This window comes from Elephantulus edwardii, unplaced genomic scaffold (genome assembly GCF_000299155.1).
Source record: "Elephantulus edwardii isolate Elephantulus edwardi_28Jun2011 unplaced genomic scaffold, EleEdw1.0 scaffold00028, whole genome shotgun sequence".
Classification (NCBI taxonomy): domain Eukaryota; kingdom Metazoa; phylum Chordata; class Mammalia; order Macroscelidea; family Macroscelididae; genus Elephantulus; species Elephantulus edwardii.
This window is the reverse complement of record NW_006399778.1, coordinates 10,936,673-10,946,216: the sequence shown is the minus strand read 5'-3', so window position 1 is coordinate 10,946,216 and position 9,544 is coordinate 10,936,673. Positions and strand designations below refer to the sequence as shown.

Below are 9,544 nucleotides of genomic sequence, written 5' to 3'. Positions count from 1 at the left end.
CCAAAGTACTGAAGAGCAATGGTGTCACTCTGGAGACTAAGGTGTGTTTGATACAGGCTACGGTCTTTGCAATTACTTCTTATGCGTCAGAGCTGGACAATGACTTGGAAGGATAGAAGGAGAATTGATGCCTTGAGCTTTTGCATTGGAGAAGAGTACTGAGGCCATCATGGACTGCTAAGAAAACAAACAGATTTATCCTGGAGAAGGTTAAACCGGGCTGCTCCTTGGAGTCAAGGATCCTGAGGCTTCGTCTGACATACTGTAAGGAGGAACATCATCCTTGGGAGGGTGGAGGGGCAGCACAGAGGGGAAGGCTCTCTATGAGGTGGATTGATTCAGTGACTGGGGTAATCAGGATGGATGTATCGGAGACAGTGCGACTGGGACAGGACAGAGCAAAGTTTAGGGCTGTTGTACACAGGGTTGCTATGAGTCGCAAGCGACTTGACAGCATAGAACAACAACAACAACAACAACAATACTTGAACCAGGAAGCAGTATTCAGAACAGAGCAAGGAAATACTGCATAGTTCAAATATAGGAGTGGAGTGAGTCAGGGATGCACCTTGGCTCTTTTAAATCTGTATGCAGAATAAGATCACTCTGGAGGTGAGGCTTTATGAGGAGGAATGTGGTTTCAGGATTGGAGGAAAACTCATCAACAATCTATGTTATACAAGTGACATAACCTTGCTTGCTGAAACTGAAGAGGCCCTGATGCATTTGTTGCAGAAGGACAAGGACTGTAGTCTTAAATAAAGATTAAATCTGAACATCAAGAAGACAAAGATTCTCACCACTGGGCCAACTGAAAGCATTATAATGAATGGAGAAGATACTGAGATTAACAGCTTCAGTTTGCCTGGCTCCATTGAAAACAATCTTGGCACCTATAGTCAGGAAATCAAAAAGACACACTGCATTGCGAAATCTGTTGTTAGGGACCTCTCTAGAGTACTGACAAGCCAATGATGTCAGTCTATAGAGACTAAGGTGCACCTAATTCAGGCCATGGTCTTCTCAATTACTTGCTATGCATCAGAGAGCTGGACAATGACTAACGATGACGGAAGTATTGATGCTTTCAAGTTGTGATGCTGGAGAAGAGTTTTGAACATATCATGGATCACCAAGAAAACAAACAGGTCTGTCATGGGGAGGGTAAAGCCAAGTTTCTCCTTGGAAGCTAGGTTTTTGAAATTCTGTCTCATAAACCTTGCACATGTGGCCAGGAAGGAATAGTCCCTGGATAAGGACATCATGCTAGGAAGGGTGGAGGGACAGGCAGGAGAGGAAGACCCTGGGGGAGACGGATTGATAGAGTAACTGGAGCAATAGGGGTTCACTGTTTCAGTGTCAGTATTGAGTGGCTCAGAATACAGTAGGCTTCAGAGCTGTTGTATATAGGGTTGCGATGAGTTATAGTCTTCTCAACAGCACATAACAACAACAACAACAACAACATTTGTGTAAAGAATTATTGAAGAAGATCAGGATCAGTAGTCAAAGCCAGGTGAGGTGCTAACTGGAATAGGTCATCAATTACACAGGTGTAAGTTTAAATTGAAGGTGAAGAAAACTGAAGTGCACAAGAACCAAAATGCGACCTTGAGTTCATCCTACCTGAATTTAAAAGTCATCTTAAGCTTGAGGCATTAAATACCAATGATCAACAACAAGATAAGTTGTGTAAGATATCAAGAATACCATTCATAAACAGAGCAATAATGTACCAGGAGTCATAATACAATGTGTTTTAATGTCAGAATCACAGTATTTAAGGACTGAAGAGGCATCTACCACAGGCTTATTCTTTTAATTTTTTCTAAACTATTCCCAAGATACTACTAGCTCTATTAAAAAATCTTTAGTACAACCCACGTTAGATCTGAACAATTCTAATCATTACAAGTTGAAGTATTATCAGTCATTTTTCTGTATTCTTAGGAGTTCTAAATGAAAAATTGCATCCCATTCATATAAAAGCCTTTTATAAACAGTAAATTAAGTGAAGAAAAATAGTGTTTATATTGAATAGTAAATAGCATAAATTAAATTAGGTGCTGGAAGTACAATGTTGAATAAAACTCTTTATCTTCATTAAGCTCACGTTCTAGTAGTGGAGATAAGACAATAAACCAAAAATTAAGTATATAACATAATGTTAGCAGGAGTAAACATTATGAATAAAAAGTAGAATAAAGACCAAAGGATAAAGATGTTGCTACTTTAAAGTAGTCAGTGCTTTCTTGAGGAAATATTAGAAAGCAGCTTGAAATATTGAAGACTATTACAGACAGAGGGAAGGAAGTATTAGAGCAATGATCTTAGCAAATTTGTAATGCTGGACCAAAGAGAACAAGATCAACTATAATGCAGTACTTAAATAGGAAATAAGATTGTACGGGTAACCAGAAATTTGAAGATTTATGACCTGGTAAACACACATCAAGATTGGAGGAAGACTCATTCACAACCTGTGTTATGCAGATGATACAACTTTGTTTGCTGAAAGTGAGGAGTATCTGAAGTGCTTGCTGCAGAAGGTCAAAGACTGCCATTTTCAACATAGATTGAGGTCAACATCACAAAAACAAAGATTTCAATTACTGGGCCAAATGGTAGCACTACGATAGAGAAGAAACTGAGAGTGTTAACAATTTCAGTTTGCTCAGATCCACAGTACTAGCACTCAGGAACTCAAAAGACAAATTGCATCAGGAAAACCTACTGTCAGGGACCCCTCCAGAGTGCTGAAAGGCAACAATGCAGTTTAGAGACTAAATTGTGTCTTACCTAGGCTATGGTCTCAACAATGACATGCTATGCATAAGAGAACTGTACAGTGACTAAGGATGATAGAAGAAGAGTCAATGCCGTTCACTTGTGGTCCTAGAGAAGAGTACTGAACATACCGTGGACTGCCAAGAGCAGAAATAGGTTTGTCCTAAAAAGGGTGAAACCAAGTTGCTTCTTAAAGGCAAGGATTTTGAAGCTCTGTCTCACATACTTTGGCCATGCTGCCAAGAGGGACCAGTCCTTCCAGGAGAAGGACATACGTCGAAGGCTGAAGGGATACAGTACAGGAGAGGAAGACCTTGGATAAGATATATTGGCACAGTAACTGGGATAATGAGGATGAAAGTGTCACAAACGGTGAGACAGGCCCAGGATAGTGCAGAGTTCAGAGCTATTATGCATAGTCACAGTTGCAGTCTATTAGTTGCAGTAAATTTGAAGGCACATTATAACAACAAACACATAAAAAAAAAAATCCATGTGTCTGTTTTAGCCACCAGGAGGGAAAATGTCGTGGTTTTTTTTTTTTTTTATTTTAACTATGTGGGCTCTTTTTTTGTTTTAAAATTTTTTATTTTAACCAATGGATGTATATGGACATTAGCTTTTTGTATTGTTTTGTTTTTATTATAAAGCTGTATCCATTGTCTACACAGTCTTAAAAAGCAGTTACTTTTGCAAACTCTATCATTCTTAACTACATACTATATTTGAGCTTCTTAATTCCATATCTCACTGGTACTGGCTTAGAAGAGTCCCAGACCAAGCCGTCAGCCTGAATACTTCTAACATATACTCTCCCAACTTCACCAAGTAAATATCATCAACTAAATGTTTCATATCTAGTAAGAGTGAAGACTTGGCAACAAGAGCGGGCTTTCTGGTTTTCCTTGACTCAGTCTGTGCAAGACATTCTTCTCTTAGCTTCATTCCTTCCTCACTTTCCTCTTCCTCAGCTCCAAAGAGATCAATGCCCTTGCCATCTTTGCTATCTGCAGCTTGACTTTCCATAGTATCTTTCACATTAGCAGGGCCATACTTGCACAAAGCTTTCTTCATTTCCGGCAGGATGGCCTTTTACTTCTCGTAAGAATTGATTATATCAGCATAGAGTGTGACACAGGTAGGCAGGTGGGGGCTGGAGATGGCTTCAAACGCTGCCACATCTGCTTCTGAGATGGCACAATATCCCTCAATACAGTTCTTGTTGGCTAAGTAATCACTTAGGACCTAGAGGCCAGCGGTGGTCTTGAGGAATCTGAGACCCATAATGTGGGCTGTTTCTGGAACTAGGTGGTACCAAGGACAAGAGAGGGGAGGAAGTGAGCCTCAAACACGCAAAGAAGGGGAAAAGGTTTAATATGGTGTTTCACTCAATCATTCATATACAATATATATTATGCAATTAATTACTATTTATCTGTGTTAATAGTATCTTTTAAAATCGTCATTGTATCTTTCCTTTTCCTCCACTCCCCTATCATACAGTTTTAAGTGGAAGAGATGTAATTTTTTTTATGTTTTAAAAAATCACTCTGTCTACAGTGAAAATAAATCATAAAGGGACTAATAAAAATAAAGAGATAAGTAAGAAAGCTACTGTTGTTTGGACAGACACCACAGTGGCTTAAACTATAACAATAATAGTTGTTGTTAAGTGAAGTCAAGTCATCTGCAACTCATAACCACCTTGTATATAATATTTCTGAAGACTGCCTTGTCCTGAGCCCTTCTCACTGACTCTGACACACCTATCCCCACTGTCCCAGTTACTGTATCAATCCATCTCATCCAGGGTCTTCCTTCATACGCTGTCCCGCCATCCTTCCGAGCATGATGCCTTTCTCTAAGGATCGGTTTCTCCTGACCACATGCCCAAAGTTTGTGAGATGGAGCTTCAAAATCCTAGCCTCCAAGGAGAAATTTGCTTTTACCCTAAGACAGATCTATTTGTTTTCTTGGCATATTTGGGTTTTTTTATGGTATGTTCAAGACTCTTCTCTAGCACTACAACTGAAAAGCATCAATTCTTCTATGATCCTTATTCATGATCCAGCTCTCTGAAGCACAGCCAGTAATTGTGAAGACTATGGACTGGATCAGGCGCACCTAAGTCTCAATAACAGTAAAGAAGATAACAAGTCAAGAAGATTTCCTGAGATAATGGTGGTAAGAGTACGTGAAAACATGGTACAATCTTGGGCTGGTATTAGAAATGTTGTTAGTTTAAAACCACCTAGAAGTTCTAGAGAACGAACCAGCCATCTGCTCTTTTAAAGAGAAAAGGCTATATGGCAGTTCTACTCTACAACACAAAATCTTTATGATTTGAAATTGACTTCATAGCATATAAGAAGGATGACTTCTAAGCGTAAGGTCTGAGTAACAGGGTAGATTGTGATGTTATCTACTGAAAGAAAAACAGGCATACTACAGAACATAACAAACCCCTAAAGAAAGAGTTTATAACACACGAGTTGTTGATGTTACATACTGTCAAGCTGAAACTGACTCCAAGCTGACCTTCCAACACGTTTCCAGAGTCATACAGGAGGAGACTGCTCATCTCAGAGCAGTGATGGATTTGAACTGTGTGCCTTACGGTTGGCAGTGCACCTCCTTACTGCTAAAGCCAACAAAGCTACACAGGGGTAGCAAATAGAAACCACTTAAGAACAATTTAAGTGATGCAAATGGATGTAAAGGTACATGATATAAAAATATAAAACAGAAAATGCGACAGACTAGTGAAGAGGATAGTGTGAAAATATAACAGTATGGCAAACTTCAGCCCTGGGAAAACCAAGATGGTGGTGGTGGAGGAAACTGTGTAAAGCGCTGGGTGAGCGGCAAGCTACATAGAAACAGGTCACTACATGGTGCAGAGATCGACATGGCCCAATGCAGACAGTAGGAATTTGAGTCAGAATTTTTATTAAAATAATTAGTTTGAAAGCCACAGGAGCAACAAGCCGTGGGCCCTGGTGGACATTGGCAGCTGAGTCCCAGCCAGAAGTTGCCAGCTGAGCCACCATAGAACCCACCTATCAGGAGCAAGCAGGTACTTTGGGGAAATAAACGGCTGTTTGGCTTAACCACGTGAGATGCCATAACTCAGGTGACAGGGAGGTCCTGGGCTCCTCGAAGGAATTGAGAAGCCATTTCCAGAAGGGAACAAAGGGCTTTCTTCTTGGGCACTCAGGTACTTTGGGGAACAAATTGCTATTAGGCCCTTGACTTTGCAGGCTTTGGGCCAAAAAGGAAGCACAAATACATAAGTGCTTCTTAAAACACTGCTATGGACCAAAATGGACATTTGAGAGCTACGGGAGCTACTAGCACTAGAGGGGTGCCTCGAGAGTCAGCTTGGTACAGTGAGTCCTGGTGGGAAGCAGCAAGCTGCTGCAGAGGGCAATGAACCACAGAGAGACCCACTCACCAGGAACAAGCAGGACAGTAGGAAATTGAGTGAGGTACTTAGGAGCGATCACGGCTGATTGCTTGACCACTGTGGGATCACATCAACTTTAAGCAAAAAGGAGTGAGACAGCTGAAGCTCGACTGGGGTAGCAAACCCAGTTCTCTAGGGGAAAACCAAGGCTTCCTGGTTTTCCATTGAGGTCTCCCCGACAACCATCTCCCATGGGCATCTGTGTGCTCGTCTTCCCCGGCCTACCCACACATGCGTCTGTGCATTCACCCATCGATGTGCATCAGCTTCTGTGCTTGGCCAACCTTTCTTCTGGAGCAGTAACAGATCAAGAACAGGCTATCGCCTCAGGCACGAAAACTCTACCACAGCAATGTCCGAAAAGAAACAGACAATTTCACTCCCCACACAAGACCAAAGCAAGATACCATTCCCCAAAAGTGACACAGTAGCAACAGATTTCCTGAAGACAGAAGTCTGATGAAACTTTTTGACAAAGAATTTAAAAGAACAATGACTGAATATTTTCAATGGGTGAAAAACAAACATGAAGAATTACAGGAAAACTGCAAGCAAAAATCAGGAGGCGCTTAAAAAAAAATCCAAAACAATGCAGATAAAACTAACGAGGCATTAGAAGCACTGGAAAAAGAAGAAACCACAATCCAAGATATGAGGTCCAAGGTTTCTGATGCTGTCAACATAATGGAGGTACACATGAACAGAGGTGAAGAGATGGAACACAGAACTAGGGAATTGAAAACAGAATTATCACCACTGATATGCTAGAGCAAAAAGCAGAATCAAAAAGAAAGGAAAAAGAAGAAAACCTAAGATTAATGTGGGACACCATCAAGAGAAATAACATACACATTATCAGAATCCCAGAACAGGAAGAACCAAATAAAGACACTGAAAAAGTTGTGGAAGAATTCTTGGAAGAAAATTTCCCAGGCATAATGAAGAATGAGAGAACATATATTCAAGAAGCTGAGCAAACACCATGTAGAATAGATCCAAAAGAAAAACACCAAGATATATCATAAGATTAAGTGTTGATTTCTCAGCAGAAACCATGTGAGCAAGGTGACATTGGAATGACATATATCGAACACTCAAAGAGCATAACTGATAACCAAGAGTACTGTACTCAGTGAAACTGTACATCAAATATGAAGGAAAGATCGAGATATTCCTAAAACAACAGAACCTAATGGAGTTTGTAAAAACAAGACCAGCATTGCAGGAAACACTGAGAGATGTTCTTCTTACAGAGGTGCCACAGAAAGCACCATGGACAAAAGTAACTAGCAACAACACTAAAAAGAACAAAACAAAAGGATAGCCATATAACCCTGCCTTTCAGTAATCACACAGGTTTGAATGCACCTCTGAAGAGAAAAAAAGTAGCAGATTGGATTAAAAAAACCCAAATTCATCAATATGCTGTCTATCAGAGACACACCTAAAAACGAAGATAAAGACTAAAAATAAAAGGATGGGAAAAAATATACCAAGCAAATGGCAACCAGAAAAAAGCAGGAGTAGCGATACTAATTTCTGGTTAAATAAATTTCAATGCAAAACCATCACAATAGACAAGGAAGGTCACTACATAATGCTTAAAGGGTCAATAGAACAAGAAAACATAACAATAATAAATATCTATGCACCAAATGAAAGACCTGCCAAATATATGAAACAAACATTAAGAAAACGGAAAAAGGAAATAGACAACACTACTATAGTAGTTGGAGACTTCAATACACCATTCTCAAGAAAAGAAAAAACTGAACAAAGATGCTCAATAATTAAACCACACAATAAATCAACTCAACCTCATAGATATTAATAGGCTAATGCATCCCCCAAAGACACATTATACCTTCTTCACCAAAGTGGATAGAGCATTTTCCAGAATAGAACACATTTTAGGTCACAAGGCAAGCATCAATAGATATAAAAAAGAAAACAGAAATAATACAAAGCATTTTCTCAGACCACAATGCAACAAAAATAGACATAAACTGCAAGAGGATAAAGGAGGAAAAAAACCAAACCCCATACATTTAGAAGGTGAAAAACACCTTGGTTGAACATGACTGGGTACTAGAAGAAATAAAAAATGAAATTAAAAAGTTTCTTGAAACAAATGACAGTGAAAACACTACTTAGCAAAACCTCTGGGAAACAGCCACAGTAGTAATCAGAGGTCAATTTATAGTAATAAGCAAACATATCAAAAGGTAAGAAAAAATTACCATTGACTCTCTAAACCAATACCTCCAACAAATTACAAAAGAACAGCAAGAAAACCCAACATCCTCAAAAAATCCTGAAATTATAAAAATAAGAGTACAAATAAATGAAATAGAAAACAGAAAAACTATTGAAACCATCAACAAAACTAGGAGTTATTTCTTTCAAAAGGTCCATAAAATTGACAAACCACTAGCAAAACTAACAAAAGACACAAATAATCCAAGTAAGAAATTAGATGGACAAAAATCACAACAGAACCAACTAAAATAAAAAGGCTAACATCGGAATATTATGAAAAATTATACTAAAATATGAAAACCTAGAGGAAATGGACAAATACTTAGAAATGCACAACCTATCTTAACTAAGACAAACTGAAACTGAACACCTGACAGACCAATTACAAAAGAATAAATTGAAAAAGTATTAAAACAACTTTCAGCCAAAAAAAGCCCTGGACCAGATGGTTTTACAAGATATGTCACCAATTCCACATAAACTATTTCAGAAAACAGAAAAAGAAGGAATGCTCCCAGACTCATTCTATGAAGCAAAGATCCTTGATACCAAAACCAGGTCAAGACACCACCAAAATAGAAAATTATAGGCCAGTATCTCTCATGAACGTTGATGCAAAAATCCTGAATAAAATCTTGGCCAAGAGAATCCAACAATACATGGGGGGGAAAAAAAAAATCACAGTGACCAAGTAGGATACACAATAGGTATGCAAGGATGGTTTAACATAAGAAAAATAATTAGTGTAATTCATCACATTAACAAAGCAAAGAAGAAGAACCACATTATCCTATCAATTCATGCAGAAAAGTCCTCTGACAAAATTCAACACCCTTTCCTGATTACAACACTCAACAAAATAGGATTAGAGGGCAATTTCTTCAACATAATAAAAAGTATATACAACACAAACATTTTTCTCAATGGAGAGAGATTAAAGCAGGCCCCTTGAGAACGGAACTAAGCAAGGATGCCCACTATCACCTCTACTGTTCAATATTATATTGAAGTCTTAGCTATAAGACAAGAGAA

The 9,544-nt window shown here is 38.9% G+C and overlaps 1 protein-coding gene and 1 pseudogene across 5 annotated transcripts in view; both read right to left on the bottom strand.

Annotated features, from left to right (window-relative positions):
• The window catches only part of EIF4G3 (eukaryotic translation initiation factor 4 gamma, 3), a 427,927-nt gene that overhangs the window by 208,124 nt on the left and 210,259 nt on the right, over positions 1–9,544 (bottom strand). The gene's annotated exons all lie outside the window — the stretch shown is intronic.
• LOC102847544 lies at positions 3,500–4,071 on the bottom strand (annotated as a pseudogene).